The sequence below is a fragment of the Notolepis coatsorum genome (assembly GCF_963971535.1).
Source record: "Notolepis coatsorum genome assembly, chromosome: 11".
Lineage (NCBI taxonomy): Eukaryota > Metazoa > Chordata > Actinopteri > Aulopiformes > Paralepididae > Notolepis > Notolepis coatsorum.
This window is the reverse complement of record NC_140175.1, coordinates 110,683,102-110,703,498: the sequence shown is the minus strand read 5'-3', so window position 1 is coordinate 110,703,498 and position 20,397 is coordinate 110,683,102.

Below are 20,397 nucleotides of genomic sequence, written 5' to 3'. Positions count from 1 at the left end.
TAAACTGATATTGCCCGATTTAGTCTTTAATTTCTTACTGTATCCTACCTCTTAAAGTGTCCTCCAGTGTTTCCTTGAGTTGTTCCTATACTCTGTTATTTTTTCATTGAAAAAGCCCTTTGCCCCTTTAATCAAACTATTTACATCGTTTTTGTGTTTCTTTAAATCTAGGAAAGCCTGTTCTGACCTGGACTTCTTAAATTGTTTAAAAAGATTGTTCCTTATTTTAATAGCTTTTAAAATGTCATCATTAATCCAGGGCTTTATCCTGACCATCTTCCTGGGTGCTAATCTGTCAACCACTTTAAGAAATGTTGTTTTAAAACCGTCGCATGCTTTTTCAACCTCTTTGCAGTGCATTACATGAGACCAGTCCACACCCCTTAAACCATCCAGGAGCATTTCCTTGCTGTAATTTTTTAAGGATCTGATTTTGATGTTGTTGTGACCCTCAAAATGACCCCTCTGTACCTTTCTGGTACAGAAAATTGCAAGGTGATCACTGAGTGCATAATCAACAACGCAGCTGTTTGTTATCCTTTGTTTATCAGAGACTAGTATTAAGTCGATTATGGTCTGAGAAAGGGAGGTAACTCTGGTAGGTTCAGTGATGAGCTGGTGCAGGTCAAACAATTTACTATAGTTCAGAAGGGACTTTAATCCTGAGCTCTGTTTAAGTAAATCCGTGTTGAAATCTTCCATGACAACAACTTCAGATTTCTCAAAATCTGTGCACTTGGAGCATATCTCCTCTAGATCATCATAAAAGTTGCCCTGATCTGGTGGCCTGTAACAGACTCTAAAAATAATTGGTTTGCTTTTGGGTAACAGAATATCAAGCCACAGCGATTCTACCGCGTCGTGTTCAAGATCTGATTTAATATTCAAACCAATGTCCGACCTAATATAAGCACACACACCTCCTCTGTTTCGGTTTCGATCTTTCCTTACAATTATATAGTTCTCAATCTCAATTTCGGAGTTGCTTATTGAACTGTCAAGCCAAGTTTCACTGAAACATATTACTCCTACCTTGCAACTACTAAATAGTAGCCGAAGTTTGTCTATTTTGGGGAGGAGGCTTCTGATGTTTAGATGGAAACATTTTAGTCCTCTTTTTGCGTATAGTTTATCCAAGTTTGGTAGTGTCTCGTCTTCTCCGTGGATATTCGCTTCAGGTCTCCGCTGCTCTATCGGCGTTCGTTCCGGCCCCGTGGCTTCTTCGCCCGAGTTCGCAATTTCGTGCTCAGATCTCACGGTTCTAGGTAGGCCGTCGTCAGGTCTCCGCTGCTCCACCGGCATTGTTCCCGGGGCTGCAACACCTCGGCCCGCAATTCCGTACAACACTCCCCTCTCGTCTTCAGGAAGAATGTTTTCTCCATTCCTGACTCCATCAACGCCATCTGGCTTGGGCTCAGGTCCCGCCGTGGCTCCCGGGAAGCAGAAATAAGGATGGGGGTTAGGCTGGCAAAAATCAACATCTGGAGCTGCACCGCTGATTCCCATACATACCTGGGAAACCGGTACGTTGCATCTGTAGCTGTTGTTGCTGTCGCCGTTCTGCGTGGTGTTTACACCATCCGAGATCGGACCAGGACATTGGTGAATGTCTCCAGACATAAGCAAACCAAGCGTAATAATCAAATAGTCGTGGTAGATTTTGCGTTTGTTTCCCGTTTTGCTCATATTGTTTGTGGGATTGTACCAGTTTGGGTAAACGAATGCGTTGAGCAGGGTCAACATGCCTAGCCCAAAGTGCTTCAATCCTGTCATCGTATTACTTGTGTTAAACTCATTAAAAGGTTTAAAGTTAAAATAGTCTGGGCCTGTGTTGTTAAAACTTAATATAAAAGCATAAAATAGGAGGGCCAGAAGTGCTCCAAACTTTCCTGCCGCCATGACGCTCGAGCAGGCAGGGACCACTGACTCCGCCAGGGATCGATTAAATATGGTGGTGAACACAGGGGCTAGCTGGTTAGCACAGGACTTAAGTATGCGTCCTGTTATTCCATCTGGGCCAGCAGCCTTTCTGGTGTTCACCTGCATAAATGCTCTTCTCAACTGTGCTCCGTCAATGAGAGAGCGTCCCCGCCCCTCCGCGGATGCCCCCCCCCCCTCCACAACAGCCGGCGCGCCAGTGACGTCACTAGCCGTTGAGCTAGCGGCGCCACTGTTTGCACCAAATCGTGCGTAGAAGGAGTTGAGTTTGTCCGCGAGAGAGGCGTCGTCGCTCCCCATTGAGGGGCCGCTGACTTTGTAGTCAGTTATCGTCCTCAGTCCCCGCCATAAGCCTCTTGTGTCATTCTGTGCCATTTGTGCCTCCATTTTGTCAGCATACGTCCTTTTGGCAAGTTTAACAGCCCTGCGCAGAGTGTAGACTGTTGTCTTGTACTCTTCCATGTTTCCTGTCTTTCTGCCCAGGTTGTAAGCAGTGGTGCGAGTTTTCAGAGCTGCTCTGATAGTACTGTCCACCCACGGTTTCTGGTTTGGGAACACCCTCGCCTTCTTTGTGGGGACGATACTATCAGCTCAGGTTGCTATGAAGCTAACAGTGTCTGCGAACTCGCTGACGTCACTGGCGCTTTCTTGAAACATTCCCCAGTCTACGTCCTCGAGAGCGTCCTGAAGCGTGGCCTCTGATTGGTCGGACCATCTCTTTACCTCACGTGACATGACGGCATCACGTGATCTCTGTCTGTAAGCAGGGATCAGGAAATGGAGTCATGATCAGATGTGCTTGTAGCTCCCGCTAATGGCGGAGCCGGTACCGCTTTATAGCCGGCTCTGAACGGGGTGTAGCAGTGGTCGAGTGTGTTTCCTCCCCTGGTGGAGCAGGCAATGTGCTGAAAAAAGGATGGCATCACTTTCTTCAGATTTGCCTGGTTGAAATCGCCGGCAATGACCATGGCTGCGTCCGGGTGTTTTATTTGGTGGATGTTGAGATGCGCCTGTAGCTCCGTGTTTGCTTGGGGAGGGATGTACACCGCAGTCATGATGATCGCGTTAAACTCTCTGGGAAGGTGGAACAGGCGACATTGAATGGCCAGATGTTCCTGGTCCGGCGAGCATGAACGGGAGAGTATCTTTATCTCCTTTGGGCTAACCCAGCCATTGTTGGTCAGGAGACATACACCCCCGCCGATGCTCTTACCGGAGGCTTCTGTACGGTCCGCTCGGAAGACGGTGAAGGAGTCCGAGGGAGAGACGCTGTGGTCCGGAGTCGCTGGTTTCAGCCATGTCTCCGTGAAGCACATGATGTTACAGTCACTCACCTCTCGCTGGAATCGGACCCTCGCCCGTAAATCATCCATCTTACCCTCTAGCGAACGTGCATTCGCCAGAAATATGGATGGGATCGCCGGACGGTAAGCAGATCTTTTTAACCTTAATCTCATTCCGCTTCTCCTGCCTCTGTGTTTCTTCCTGCCGCCGCTAGTAGCTAGCTGATGCAGGGCTGGTAGGTAGTTGCTGGTAGCTAGCTGCTACAGGGTTGGAGGGTAGCTTCTGGTAGCTAGCTCCTGCAGAACTGGGGCTAGCTGCTGGTAGCTAGCTGCTGCAGGGCTGGTGGGTAGATGCTGGTAGCTAGCTGCTGCAGGGCTGGTGAGTAGATGCTGGTAGCTAGCTGCTGCAGGGCTGGTGGGTAGCTGCTGGTATTTAGCTGCTGCAGGGCTCTTGGTAAGGAATATAAACATCTGCTGGTGGCTAGCTGCAACAGCTAGCAGCTGGTAGCTAGCTGTTGCAGGGCTGGTGGGTAGATGCTGGTAGCTAGCTGCTGCAGGACTGGGGCTAGCTGCTGGCAGCTACCTGCTGCAGGGCTGGTGGGTAGATGCTGGTAGCTAGCTGCTGCAGGGCTGGTGGGTAGCTGCTGGTAGCTAGCTGCTGCAGGGCTGGTGGGTAGATGCTGGTAGCTAGCTGCTGCAGGGCTGGTGAGTAGATGCTGGTAGCTAGCTGCTGCAGGACTGGGGCTAGCTGCTGGCAGCTAGCTGCTGGTGGGTAGATGCTGGTAGCTAGCTGCTGCAGGACTGGGGCTAGCTGCTGGCAGCTAGCTGCTGCAGGGCTGGTGGGTAGATGCTGGTAGCTAGCTGCTGCAGGGCTGGTGAGTAGATGCTGGTAGCTAGCTGCTGCAAGGCTGGTGGGTAGATGCTGGTAGCTAGCTGCTGCAGGGCTGGTGAGTAGATGCTGGTAGCTAGCTGTTTCAGAGCTGGTGGGTAGCTGCTGGTATTTAGCTGCTGCAGGGCTCTTGGTAAGGAATATAAACATCTGCTGGTAGCTAGCTGTTGCAGGCCTGGATGGTCCACCAATCCACAATAAAAAATCCTTATCCAGAGTCCAGTTCTCCGAGTGCTGGGTCTTGAAGTCCATCGTCCCATTGATGTTGTACCTAATAACATACAAAAAGACAAAGGTTGGCTGAGTTTGAATGCAACCATTGACACAGTATCAACAACAAAATATACTTTTACAAAACAAGTTATGGCAATGTGTGTGACTTGTGACCTTGGTGAGAGGGACAGGAGGGATGGTGAGAGGGTTGGTAGTCACCTGATGGCTCTAATACCATGCACGGTGGAGTCTCCAGGTATGCTGAAGTCTTGGAAGAAGGTGTGGTCGACATACTTGACCTCATATGGGTTGGGCCTGGACCGGGCTTTCTTCATCAGGGCAGCATATTCAGCTGGGACATAGATGTCTTGGTTCTTCAGAGACGCCTCTCCCTGCCAATTTATGCCTAGCCCTAATTGCCTCTGTGTAATTAACATTGACCAGCTGGCACATTTCCTCCAGGGACACAGACATGTCTACTGCAAAAAGAAACAAACCAGGTCATATCAATTAGTTTAGTTAGTCTTTCTTGGACATGATCTTACAATAACTATCTAACTAAATTAGTGATTGCATTACATGCAGCTGATGATTAGTAGCTAGTTAGAGACAGATCAATTGAGCTAGCTAGCTGAATGTTGGTTGAATGTGTTGGAAGCTGTAGCCGCGCCAAAACAATACAAAATTATTATAACTTTAATAATCTGCAAACAGTGCCAGTGCAGTTCAATGTTCAGTGGCAGTTCAGTTATGAGGTTTCTTTTTTTTCAATTCAGTTCAGTTCAATGCAGTTCAACTGCCAGTGCAGTGCAATAACGAAATACCGCAATTCCTCTAATAGTAACCCCGGCTTGTATTTGTTTCAACTGTAGCGGGTACCAGGCTTGTATTAGGAGGAGGCATGTATAAGAGAGAGGCCTATATTTCTAATTTTCAAACAGATCATAATGAATAAATCAACATTTTGTGTCAGTTTGAACCCAGTAAAATGTACTGGGTTCATTTATTGAAACCAAGTACTGTACGAAATACGGTAGTAAACAGTGCAATTACAGGTGGTCAAAAAAAGTTAAATAAAGTAAAATAGTGCAATCACAATACTGGTATAATAATAATAATAATAATAATAATAATAATAATAATAATAATAATAATAATAATAATAATAATAATAATAATAATAATAATAATAATAATAATAATAATAATAATAATAACTTCGTTTTATACAATTCTGAGGTAGGCTTACTCTCTTTGTAAACATTAACACCATACCATTATATGGTATTTACTGCACAGCCAGGCCAGCATATAACAACAATAACAAAATATATTGCCTATGGTAAATACCATTTAAAAACATCAACACAGTGCAACAGTGTCAATTTAACTTTAACTTCAACTGAGGTAGACTACCACAATACTGTGGTCCATCCTATTTATTGCCCATTCAAATACCTGTATATAGGCCTATATACAGTTAGGCTAATAACAGTCAAGTTCAGCTGCAAATAATAAAATAAAAATAAAAGATATGGTACAGTATTAACTATAACAGCATCAATGCAGCTTACATGAACAAAACAGTGCAACAGTGATCAATTTAACTTCTGCAAATTACAACTTCAACTGAGGGGTACTACATTCACAATAAGACAGACAGACAGAGAGAGAGAGAGAGAAACAAAACCCTACAGCTTAATGGGTACCGGTAGTTAACAAAACAGTGCAACAGTTTGTAAAGTGAAATCACCTTACCTTGATGCTTTGCTAAAAGAATTACAGGACATCCGACTCAAATCCGAGGAATTCCTCCCCCGAGCTACTAGTACTGTCCTCATCATCCAGTACAACAAGTTTGTTGTTAAGCAGCTCCTCTTCATCTTCCTCTTCCTCGGCTGCGAGCCTGTTCTCCTCGTCTTGCTGTCGGAGTTGGGCCAGGGCCTCTCGATCTGCGGCGCAGGGCTGTCCCTCCCTGAAGCAGAGGATGCGGCCGTCTTCACTCCTGTCAGGATTCACAGTCTGACCACAAACTTTGAAAGACTTTATGATCAGATCTTTGTCCAACTTGTCCCAGGCAGTGAGCACCCAGTCCACAAGCAGGCGGCGGGCGGGGGCTCTTGGGTTACCTCCGGTCGTGTACGTCTTGTCTACGTCTCCAGCCATCCATTGATCGTAGGACTCGTGTAGACTCGCCTTGAAGGGCTGATTCCACATAACATCAGGTGCTTGGACATATTTTGTGCAGCCTCCCGGAATCACCGCGGTTGTCATCTTGTAGCCTCTCAGTTCGGCGTTGGTGGCAGCGGTACGCATCCCACACCAGGAGGCGTGGGGTGAAACAGAATTTCCCCACCACTGACTTGAGCCAATCTGTGGTAAGATCATCATTCATCCAGCCATTCTGAGATGTGGCGACCACTGCTTTGGAGATCTGTTCATTCATTGCCTTCACTTCACGAATAGCCCCTTTGAAGACTATATACGGCTTGAGTTTAGTGCCGTCAGCCTTGGCAGCTAGGACAATGGTGAGATGGCTTTTCTCGTGTCCTGTTGTTTTCAGCTACACTCTTTGTGCCTCTAGTAGTGGGAGACACCATATCAAACCAAACGGCAGTCTCATCCATTGCAATTATGTCCTTCTCTAAAATCCCTTTAGAGCTGACAGCCTTGCCAACGTAGTCAACAAATGAAACTAGTTTATCAGTGAGTTGATCTGGATCTTTCTGCGCCATAGTGGTGTGTCGTCTCAGCGACAGGCCATTGCGTTTTAGAAATGTCTCCAGCCAACCTTTACTGGCCACAAACGCCTCGCCTCCATCACTCACTGTTGGGTAGATTTCCAATGCTTTTCGTTGTATCATTTTGCGCGACACACGGTTGTGTTTGTGCATAAATCCACTCAGAAAGTAGTGTCTCCATCTCCTCGCTCACTTTTTTTCCCCCTCCTCCAGTTATGCGCAGGGGTGCAGTGCTGGGCAACCGCGGTCAAACGGCGTTTGGGCTTCGAAGTGCGCGCATCCTATTATTATGCAAAGTCTAGGTGATAAGTGCCTAGACTTTGCATAATAATAGGATACCGTTTGGCCTTCGCCCATATTACGACTGCACCCCTGGTTATGCGTGCTCTTTTACCGTCAGCTGCTTTCAGCTCATTCCTTTGTTTTTTCCAATAGCGGATTTGTCTGGCATCAACGTTAAAGTACTTTGCAGCTTTCTCTCCCGAATGCTCCGCCGCATACCTCAAAACGTCCTCTTTAAACTTAATGTCAAACTTTCGTCTCTGTTTAATGGGTAAAGTTTTCACGCTACCGGTAGCCATGCTTGCTCTGTCGTTGTGTTACGTGCTGCGCGCGACCCGTGTTCTATATACGAAAGTGAAACTCCGTTGAGGGAAATACCGTAATTCCTCTAATATACATGAAACCCGGCTTGTATTAGGAGGCCGGCTTATAATTGCTTAGCTCAACAGCGCACCCGGATATTAATAGAGACCCGGATTTTAATAGAATACAGGTCACTATTAGAGGAATTACGGTAATAATTAAATAGTTAAATAATACAAAATAATTTGTTTAAAAGAAATCAGTAAAAAACGGTAACATTTAATTTATTTCAAAGAGATGTCCTTTAAAGGTTCATGCTTCTCCCATCTCTGGCTGACTATGCAGCGTTTTGTAATTGCTGAAGCTTTTTAAGTTTAAATATCAATCATCAGTAAATACTATCAAATTCCTCTGACCTCATCGAGTTGATACGGGTGCTCGCGCCTCACGGCCTCGCACGCACATACACACACACACACACTGAAACTCTGAAAGGTTTCTATGTGTGCGTGTGTGTTGCGCGCGGGGAGAGAGAGAGAGACCGAGAGAGAGAGAGACCGTCCGTTTCGAGCCGCCCTGTCGATGGTAATCGCTTTGAGCTGCAGTTTCTGTATGAAAGGTGCTATACAAATAAAGTGTATTATTATTATTATTACACTACATCGTTCGGGGCTTAATTGTGACAGCCTTTCTCTCATCAATCACCATTTCCCTAGCAAAAATAAGCGTAACGTTAGTGGTTTTCAACACCTTACTTCACAATTTTCTACCGTTCAATGTCCTAAAGAACCACTTCGATCTATATTCATAACGTGACAATCAGACGTATCGACCGGTAGGTATACACTGCATAGTTTACATGAGTTTGCAGGCTATGGGTCATTTGAAAACAGTTTATAATATATTGATCAACTTACCTCAGACCTCTGCCTCAGACGAAGTCGCAGGAAATTCTGTTCCTTTCTTCACGGGCTGAGAGGGGGGTGTGTCTGTGTGTGTGACCAGCTGGAGAAGCGCGTGCAGGTTACGAGGTTTTGACAGACAGATTTGAGGGCGAATAGAGTTAGGAGGTTTAGACAGATGATCGGTTTAATGCTTTCCCATTGTTTAAACTTTGTAAAACCCACACACACATATGGAGGATGATCTACGGAGTTGATTTATAAAAAATAAAAATGGAGTTATGAGGTTTTCTCCCGCCGGCGACGATATGTTTTGCCCTTATTCATTTTATTTTTATTTTCCTTTTGTCTCTAATGGGTGTCAAAATAATAATAATAATAATAATAATAAATTATACTCGAAATTTATTAAATAAATTAAATGGCCACCCAGACTTACAATCACTTATCAAACAGAGCAGGAACAGTAACAAAAGTCTCAACTCACAAGTCCAGGGATTCAGGGAATGAGCATGTGATTATCAAAAATATGTGTGCAGTATATTATTAATATATTTTAGTGAAATATATGGCAATATCCATTCCCATTTCTCACCATATAATATATGGAAATAGAATAATATACACACCAATATAATTACCATGTGTATATTTGTAAATATATTGTGGATATTTCCTTTAATATATTGTTATTGTAATCAATTGAATAATATATTGGCAATACTCCCACTTTATTCCTAATATATTTGCAATATATTTAATTTCCCTTAGGGAATCTACACCCTCATACACACATGAATTTAACACACCTTTGGTTGTTTCCTCCTGTGGCTTAACCGCTGGCGTTTTGAGTTCTTTGAGACAACTCTCCACCGAAGCAGGGGCTTGCACGTCGGTTACGATGGCTGCTGCCTTGGTCCGACCACAGGCCATTGTCTTGGCTATGTCAGAGTCAGGGAAAATGGTAGGGGCTAGCTTGGTACCACAGTCTGCTGATCTGTATGACTGGGCATGTTGGACAGTGTGGTAAACAGTTGTTACCTCTGCAGCAGTTATTTTGTCTGCTTGTCCAACGTCTTTTGGTCGGAGAAATGCGAACATGGATTTTGACGTATCTTTTTGTGTAACCCGTTTCTTGTCGGACTCAGCTTGTCTGTCGTTTTATATCAAATTCCCCCCGTGCCCAATAGAGAACGAACTATTGCAAAGTTCACAATAAACCCTCTTCTGTTTTCCATTCGCTACGGTAACTACACCGCCTCTTTTTGTTTGGTGTGTCCTGCATTTTTTAAAGTACGAGTGTGTTCTAGCTGTCAGTGTATTCTTCTTCTTAATGGCGGGTCACTGGCACTCAGCTTTTTGCTATCGCGGAGATTTCAAATAGGGGTGTGCCCCCCGCTTAAACGAGTGTGCGGTGCTACTATGTCAATAAACAGACAGAGAGCCCACCCGGCCAGCGGGCAATTTGCGTGATGCGTGAAAAGAGACAGTTTTGCTGTGCAATCACGCACAATGCGTGACATCTGGTCACCCTACCTGTCAGTAATTATATCATGAATGAGAAGAGAGAACATTCTGGAGCATGAATGTTGCATTGTTGATGGATGCTGGGGCAGACAGTGATGGAGGGATGTCAACACAAACCAGATGCCACAGATTGGACAGGGTGCACACGTTTTGGTTTGTTGTGATGACGTCGCAGCTGCACGTTGTTGGAGCGCCTGTCATACAGCACGGAGGGATGGTTTGAGTTGTAAACAAACTTGCGTCAGGAGGCTCTGTGCACGTAGCGAGGGCGACGAAGGAGGCAGCCCAGGGAGAGGAGTTGTGGGAAGTCTCGATGGCGTGGCATCCGATTAGGCGAGTTGAGGAGCTTTGGATATCCTCAGAAGACCGCTAGCACCGGAGGTGGTTAGCTTGTTAGCAAGCAAGCTACAGTAGCAGCAGAGCTATATGTCTAACAGCTGACGGGCAGCTAAGAGTTGGGTGAGTACTACAGTGAAAATAGTGCGATCTTCAGACTGTTAGCAGATTCAAGGTTTATTGCTACGATTAGATAATGAATTCTTGCTACTTGCAGTAAAAGTAGGCATTGATTACACACAGAAAAACTGACAGAGTGAGAAGTGGCGATAAACACACCAGCGTCCTCAACATCCGGGGATCACTTGTTTTCAAACGGAGCCCTGCTGGCCCGGTCGTACTGGGAACCCAAGTGCAGAACACAAAGAGGCAGACAGATAGTGATTAAAACCCAATAATGGGTGCGTTTATTGGTGATGGGCTGGGGGAAGGTAGAGTCCAGGCTGAGATACAAGATACTTTAATGCCACACAACAATGGTTGGTGGTAATTGTTTGTGGTAGTTTGTTAAAAGCACTGGGACATCAACATGAAACATCAGACATCAAACGCCCCCCTCCCATCTCCCAATCCCCACAATAAATACATACAAGACAGTCCCATGTAACAGTGTCAGTCAGTGACGGATGCTTGCCCGTCTGTGCAAAGGGGGGGGGGGGGGGGGGGGGGTTTAGTGTTCGGACTGCTGTGGGGGAAAACTGTTTGTGAAGCGTGTGTGTCTGGTTAAAATGGACCTGTAGCGACCTGAGGGCATGCGCTGGAATAAGTGGTGTGCTGGGTGGGAGGGATCGCTGACTATTTTACCAGAGCGGGTGACTGTGTGTGAGGTGTAGATGGAGTCCAGAGAGGGGAGGGGGCAGCCAATAATTTTGCAGGCTGTCTTGGTGATGCGTTTGTGTTTGGTGTGTTTGTCAGTGGAACCGTACCAGACTGTGATGGATGAGGTGAGGATGCTTTGAATTATGGCGGTGTAGAATTGGACCAGCAGGCGTTGTTGGACTCTGTACTTCCTCAGCCTTTTTGATGATGGCAGTGGTGTTAATGTCCCATTTGAGTTTATTGCTGATGTGGGTGCCAAGGAACTTGAATGATTCAGTTAGGGTTATGGGTTGGTCTGAGATGGTTATTGGGAGTATGTTTTTTTTTTGTTGAAGTCCTGAAATCTATGGCAATTTCCATGGTTTTGGAGGTGTTGAGCAGGAGGTTGTTGGTTGAGCACCACCTCACTGCTCTGTCCACCTCCTGCCGGTAAATTGACTCATCGTTGTTGGAGATGAGGCCCAGGATGGTGGTGTCGTCGGCGTAGTTGACGGCCTTGACTGAACTGTCCAGGGGGGTGAACTGGTTGGTGTAGAGGGAGAAGAGCCAGGGGGAAAGGACGCAGTCCTGGGGGGTCAGAGGGCGGGGGGTCCAGGGTCAGAGGGCGGGATGATTTATTGTTTACCTTGACTGTTTGGGTTCTATTGCTGAGGAAATTGAGGATCCAGTGGTTGATATTAGCATAGTAGGTAGTAATATAGGCATGGTAGATTCCTTAGTAGCAGAGTGCATACTAGTAAAAGACGGTACAGTTTTTTTAATTAATACATTTTTCAGATATTGATTGAAGTGCGTTTTTAGTTGACGACAGAAACAGGTTTAGACTGTCCTGATTGTGGAGGGAAGTTCGTTCCACCATTGTGGAGCAAGGACAGAGAATAGCCTGCTTCTTTTTGATGACCCTCCCTGAGCTCGGATAGGAGATGGGTCTGAGGCGGCCAGAAGATGTAGAGCGGAGGGGTCTTATTAATAAGGGTGTGTAGTTAGAAACCATTGACCGGAGGTAGGCGGGAGGTCAAGAACCTTGAAGGTCAAGAACCTTGAAGCGGGGTAGAGCAGGCTGTAGAGATCCAGTGTAGAGGCAGGCAGGAGACTGGATCTTCTGTGACACAGGAAAGAACATGGAGGTTAAGCAAATCAAAAACAAAAAATAGACACGCTGATGGGACAGCTACAAGATTACAAAAAACACAACAGAGAGCTGAGAGAACGGCTACTAGAAAAAGACTAAAAAGAAATACACACTAACTATACAAACCGAGTTGATGAACAGTTGAGTTGATGAACTGATGGCATTCAGGATTGTAGACTGAGCAGTGAATGGTGTGGAATTATATTAAGGCTGAGACCACTTACTGCTTGAAATCGATAAGTGGCGTCCTACCACACTACATAAGGTTAACCCTTTCACTACCACACTACAGACGGTCAACCTTTCACTACCACACTACAGATGGTTACCCTTTCACTACCACACTACAGAAGGTTAACCCTTTCACTATGTAGTGTGGTAGTGAAAGGTTAACCTTCTGTAGTGTGGTAGTAAAAGTAGATGTGTATTTCAGGAATCTTCTACAGAAGGGTTTGCATTGAGTGTGCATCATGGCACCTTGACTTGTGCTAATCTGCCCTGAGGCTGGTTGGAAAGCGGTGACCTACAGGTTAGAGGTTAGAGCAGCTGGTGATGATGGAATAATGCTCCTCCTGTACCTCAATACCAACCGCTGAAGGGCCCTTGAGCAAGGCACTTTGGCCAAATATCTTTTGGTTCAGGAAAATATATAAAGAAAGAACATTTAGACTATGAAATTGAGGGGTAATACAGGGTTCGCACAAGGTCCTTGAAGTGCTTAAAGTGCTTGATTTTTTACCAAAAAAAAGTCGAGGCCTGGAATTCCTTGAAAACAGCCCATTTTTTAACAAGGTGTTTAAAAAGTCCTTGAATGGTTCAAATCAACCATTCGCATTAAGAGTTTTGTTCATCCATGATCAAATAGTTCTGAATCAAGAAATATATTATTTTTATTTAAAGTGTAATTAATTGTCGGAAATTGGTTTTAAGCCATACATTTTGGATCAGATAATTTGTTCTATAAAAAACAGCATTTAAAAGTGAATTGTATGCCCTTTTAAAATGAGAAATAGTGCTTAGGAAAGTACTTGAAAGTCCTTGAATCCCGACGCATCAACTTCAAAACACTACTCCTCACCTTCAAAGCCCTCCATAGCCTGCCCCCGCCCCCCCCCCCCCCCTACCTGACTGATCTCCTTCTCCCTTACCGCCCACCCGTTCCCTCCGGTCCTCCTCCACTGCCTCCCTCACTGTCCCGTCATCCAAGCTCAAAAACTTTGGTGATCGGGCCTTCTCACGCACTGCACCCCGACTCTGGAACACCCCCCCCTCAGACCATCAGAAACTCCCCCACACTCTCCACCTTCAAATCCTGCCTCAAAACCCACCTGTTCTCCCTAGCCTTCAACCTTCCCCAACCCTTAACCCCCCCCCCTCCAACCTGTCTTGATCTTTGTTACTGTGTTACTGTGGCTTTATGTTTCTGTGTATCATGCTGTCTTCCCTGTTTCCCCCGTGGTCTTATGTTCCTTTTGTTTGTTTCTTTTTCTCCGTTTCTCTGCCTAATGTCAGCGACTTCGGGTTCCTGAGAAGCGCTTATTTCTTTTTTATAAAATTATTATTATTTTGCAATGTCTGTGGGAACCCTGGGTAATAGTTTTCCCTATGACTCTTTTTTCCCCTTTTATGTTATTGTAAGTATTGATTGTTAAATATGTCTAAGTGCTCCTTTTCACTCATGGAATGTGCAAATTGAGAGGGGCTTTAATTAATTATACTATTGTGCTTTTATGGAACTGTGCTTAGGGGTTTAACGGTACGTGTATTCGTCCCGTAAATTTACGGTACGTGCGTCACGGTGTGGTACGTGCAGCCATACGAAGAATACGTCTCAGACTAGGTGAAACTAGGGTTGCACATTTTACAAATCTATGCTCAATATCTTTACTTTACACTGGCTTACATTGATCTTTAACGTTGAATATTAAACTTGTATTGCCAAATTTAGATGATCAATAAAACGTTGAAGCTTGTAAACGCACGCACGATGACAAGTGGACAGAACAAATTAACAACGCACACTGACCCACTGCAGCACTGCAGGCTGTTTCTCTCCTCCTCCCCTCCCCGACTTACTACAGGTGTCGGGTGTCTCTAAAACAAAACCATGAATAAATTATATCATGTTTGTAACACAGCAGGGTCATTACATTTTTACAGTTTTCTTTCGTTTTCTTGTTCGCCCAATAATGGTAACCAATGGAAACACACACACAGACACACACCAAGTTGGTGTGTCACCAACACACACGCCAACTTTCTCCCGCGGACATTCTCTCACAGCTGATCGAGAAAAAAAATAAGCAATACATACTTTTCCGGACTGATCATCTGAGCTCCTCTCCAGTTGAGCTACTGTGTTTAAATCCAAAATATTGATAAATCCTCTGCCATTCTTGTGTAACATGTCATCTGTTCTCTAGTCTTCAGTCTCTGCTTCACGTGAAGTTAAATCCTCTCTACAAGTGAAACTGAAACTTAACAAGCCTAAGTTGTTAACACATTAATTGCCAAGAACGAGTTAACTCGTTATTACCCGCCAATCGAATATCGCCAAAAAAATTATTTTATTCGCTATATCTATTCATAATTCATGGCTGCAGCCTCTGCAGACCCTGGTGAATGTGTCTGAGCTGGCAGACGGTCAACACCGCCCTCTATTGCCTTGCGGAGCTATGGTGAGCGTTTTCTTCCTGTTGTACCGAACCGTGACCCCAATACCGAGGTAGGTACCGAACCGTGGCTTCTGTGTACCGTTACACCCCTATGAACGGAAGAAATAAATTTTTTATGAAATGTGGTCTCTTCACTGCAGCTCCTGGTTTGGCGCAAGGGAACTATACCAGGAAGGGTCATCATGTCACTGTGTGTACTAGTGTGAACTATACCAGGAAGGGTCATCATGTCACTGTGTGTACTAGTGTGAACTATACCAGGAAGGGTCATCATGTCACTGTGTGTACTAGTGTGAACTATACCAGGAAGGGTCATCATGTCACTGTGTGTACTAGTGTGAACTATACCAGGAAGGGTCATCATGTCACTGTGTGTACTAGTGTGAACTATACCAGGAAGGGTCATCATGTCACTGTGTGTACTAGTGTGAACTATACCAGGAAGGGTCATCATGTCACTGTGTGTACTAGTGTGAACTATACCAGGAAGGGTCATCATGTCACTGTGTGTACTAGTGTGAACTATACCAGGAAGGGTCATCATGTCACTGTGTGTACTAGTGTGAACTATACCAGGAAGGGTCATCATGTCACTGTGTGTACTAGTGTGAACTATACCAGGAAGGGTCATCATGTCACTGTGTGTACTAGTGTGAAGGGTCATCATGTCACTGTGTGTACTAGTGTGAAGGGTCATCATGTCACTGTGTGTACTAGTGTGAAGGGTCATCATGTCACTGTGTGTACTAGTGTGAAGGGTCATCATGTCACTGTGTGTACTAGTGTGAAGGGTCATCATGTCACTGTGTGTACTAGTGTGAAGGGTCATCATGTCACTGTGTGTACTAGTGTGAAGGGTCATCATGTCACTGTGTGTACTAGTGTGAACAAGGGAACTATACCAGGAAGGGTCATCATGTCACTGTGTGTACTAGTGTGAACGCACATTGGTGCCAAGTGTGGAAATGTTCAGTTTGATTTGAATTCAACATCGAGTTGAATGGGATCAGCCGTCTCCACATTTATGACCTGTCATTTAGACAGGTTATTACCTCGGATGTCGGAGTCATCTGCAATTTGTTGTCTGGTTAACTAGCTAACGTTTGATATATAGGTTGATGTAGTATATTTCCTGATGGGCAGGGCTTTACTGAGAAGTTGGTCTGGCTTTGTTGGGGCTCAGGGCAATACTGTTATCGCTGTCCCTCTGTTGATTTGTCATGTATTTTTTCAGTTGAATTTGTAAATATTTACTTGTATGGAGGACAAAATAAACATAATTGCACTGATTTGATCATTCACGACTAAGTCATTATTTTATGGAGGGTTGAATTGAGCCTCAAGGTTTCACTCAAGCAGCCTACATAATATACGACTAGTAAATCATATGCGCACTGTGCTGTTGTTCTACACGACTCCATCACTGTGCTGTTGTTCTACACGACTCCATCACTGTGCTGTTGTTCTACACGACTCCATCACTGTGCTGTTGTTCTACACGACTCCATCACTGTGCTGTTGTTCTACACGACTCCATCACTGTGCTGTTGTTCTACACGACTCCATCACTGTGCTGTTGTTCTACACGACTCCATCACTGTGCTGTTGTTCTACACGACTCCATCACTGTGCTGTTGTTCTACACGACTCCATCACTGTGCTGTTGTTCTACACGACTCATCACTGTGCTGTTGTTCTACACGACTCCATCACTGTGCTGTTGTTCTACACGACTCATCACTGTGCTGTTGTTCTACATGACTCCATCACTGTGCTGTTGTTCTACACGACTCCATCACTGTGCTGTTGTTCTACACGACTCATCACTGTGCTGTTGTTCTACACGACTCCATCACTGTGCTGTTGTTCTACACGACTCATCACTGTGCTGTTGTTCTACACGACTCATCACTGTGCTGTTGTTCTACACGACTCCATCACTGTGCTGTTCACGCTACAAGACTCCTCACTGCGCTGTTCACGCTACACAACTCGATCTTGAAGTCGTTGTGATGTCGTTGCGGTTTCAGACTACATGACTGATCAGTGACGGTACACACTACAAGATCTCTCACCAGGAGGAATCCCTGACGACTCTCTGTCTGGTCTCCAAACTACATTTAGTCACAAACGCATGCAGGAGGATCCAGAAAAGAGAACGGAAAGGGTGTGGCTTGACTTATTGTGCCAAAGAGTGTTTGCCTAGTTTGAGTTTCGCAATTGACCTATGTCAAGTGCCACCCTCCTTTCTTGATCCTCCAATCACAGCTGTTGCTTCGAAGCAACAGTTTTACCAGCAATTTGATCAGTAACAGTCTCCAGAACAGATTTACACCCCTTTTGTTGCATCGCTCTTTGAATTGAACGCTTTTATGGTGTGTGCACTCCACTTATCTGCTCCCGGCTGCCTGATAACTTTTACCAACGGATTTCCAGTTCCGCGTTCGCGTTCTGCGCTCTGATTGGCCACTGATGTTTCTGGTCACGCCAATCGTGTGACGCATGTTTCTTTCACTGGTTAAGCTTAGGCACTTAGAGCATGGCGATAGAACGCCAGCCCTGATTCCAAACTCTAACCTTAACCAACTTCGAAAGAGTCGCCTAAGCTTAACCAGTGATAAACTAGGCGTTAGGTAGTTTGCTGCTGGTCGAGGCGGAAATGGGCGCGTCACGCGATTGGGCGCACATGTCACATGACCAGAAATGTCAGTGGCCAATCAGATTAGCAAAAACGCACAAAACGGTTGGTATTCGAATACACGCCAACGGGATGGGTCAAGTGCAGAGAGGCATTTCATGTGTGTCGCCCATCTCGCATGTGTGTGTTAAACTGTATGACAAATAAAGATTTCTTCTTCTTCTTCCACTATTCCCGTTGGCTTCACTGCAGCTGTCGCTGAGCGAAGAACCAGGTTAACTGTTTTCTAGTTTTTACTTAACTTTTACTTTTATCACCGATTAGGGTTGCGTTACATTTGTGTGGACCTAACCTTGGTTAAGCAACCATTTGCTGGTTGAGGAGTGTTGCTCGTGGCCACGAGACATTCACATAGTTTACAGCCGTTTATGACAGTTCACAGATCAGAGGTCTCTCTCTTTCATTCACTGTGCTGCCAGCCGGGAGAGGGTTCCGGCATTGAAAGATACGGCAATAGCCGGATCTGTTTTCTTTCATTTCCTTTTCCGTGTTATTGAATAGGATAACCACACAGAGAAGCAGGGAAGTAGTGAAGCAGAGGCATAAATAGCGGCTTCGCTCTCTTTTCAACAGATTTGCTTTCACAGTGTTTTCTGCTTCATTGGGGTGAGTGGACTGACGGAGACGACATCTTTCACCTTCAAACGTTCATTTTTCAACTGTGCCAACCGCTGTGTCTGCCCGCCTTCCTGTCGGTTGGAACGTCGCGGCGGTCTCGTTCTGTCACGATGCTTGCGACGCGGCGAGCGGTAGCACTCGTCGTCCTCCTCCTGTGCTTCCCTTTGTGCGCGTGGGGGGGGAAGGTGCTGATCTGGCCAGGGGAGTTCAGTCACTGGATCAACATGAAGAGCATCGTGGAGGAGCTCTCCCAGCGTGGCCACGAAATCACCATCCTCACCAACTCTGCCTCGCCGTTCGTGGGCAACAGTGTCGGCAGCGAGTACAATTTTGTGATCCTCCGGGTGCCCTTCACCAAGGAGTACATCACGCAGCAGATGGATGAGATGCTGAGGTAACAGACAGAACCCCCTCCCCCACCCCCTCCTAATAGACAGTCTCCTCCCCATCATATGTATATAGTTTCTGTTAGGATCTCTGGGTAACAGTACTGTATATTTGCATATCGTATATGTCACAAATGTTACAGTACTATATACCTGTTTGTCATGTATGTCCCTATGTCATGCATGTTGTGTACAGTATGTCATGTATGAATGTTGTGTATGTCATAAATGTCACTATGAATTGAAAATGGGGGACCCTGATGTAAACAAATGTAGACAAACGTCTTTCTCTGGTCTGCATCCCCTTAACAACTGTGTATTGTACCCATTCTGCAATCTGTTAAATAAAGTTTTCATTCATTCATTCAACTTACATGGATAAATGGTTGTTCCCCACTCAACTCATTCTCCAATGGTTTTGGCTGGTAACTGACAAAAGAATGCTTGATTATGTTATCATGAACATTGGGGGCTGCCACTGAATGAGACCCAAAATAAATGGAATGGTCACCATGGAAACCTTATGATTCGGTTCAGCAATTTTCATAAATACATTATCGTTTGAGGAGAAAAAAGGGAAATGTTTTATTTATCCAGGGAAGCTTTGCTGAGCACTACACCCACATGTTCTTCTTCAGCGATGCAATGCCTCCAACTCACTCATTCACACATTTACACCTGGGAGCTACCCCACTCAGTGGTGGCTGGTGAACATTGTTCTAGGTGGGGCGGAACTATGTGTTGGGGATAAGGGTTCCGCACGGACAATATTGTTGGTTGCTTGTCGGCAAATCAGTTCCAGTTAGCTAGCATTAGCAAGCAGACGTTTTGACGTATCGACAGTCAAACCTTAGCACTTTGAGATTTGGTTCCAAATGTAAAGTGCACTACAAATTAAATGTATTATTATTATTAGGTTGAATAAACGTTAATAAACTAACTATTTTACCCAAGGATATATCCATGAAATTCGGGTTTCGGATGGAGCAGATGGCTAACGTTAGCTCAGTTGTTAAGCCATTTATCTATCCAAGATAACAAGTGATGAATTCTATATGAATTGAAAATGGGGGACCCTGATGGAAACAAGACAAACGTCTTTCTCAGGTCTGCATCCCCTTAACAATTGTATGTATTGAGCCGTACTGTATTGTACCCATTCTGCAATCTGTTAAATAAAGTTTTCATTCATTCATTCATTCATGACTTCTGTTTAACTCAAATGTTGAAGCATACTGAAGCATATTTTTTCGCTTGCTTACCTTCGACTCATACAGCCTTGTTGTTGATGTTGTCCGACTCCAACTTGTCCACAAGCCTTAATCCACTTAAAAAAAAGAAGCTGTGTACTTGAACTTTACATAAACGTGTCCATATAACTCCATTTTGTTAGATCCAAGTCCAACACTGTCTGAATGTACAGTATCTTGTGATTATTATCAATTTCCGACGACAACGACAAGTTACAACAACCATAGACCTATGACATAGGGCTGGGCGATATAACGATAAATATCGCGATATATTTTAATAATCGATATCGAAAGAAAAAAAACGGAAAAGAAAATTATCGATATTTAAAAAAAAAAAAATTATAATTATTTTTGTGACCTGCAACAGGGCAGTGGACAGACTTGTCTTTCTTGCCTGCAACT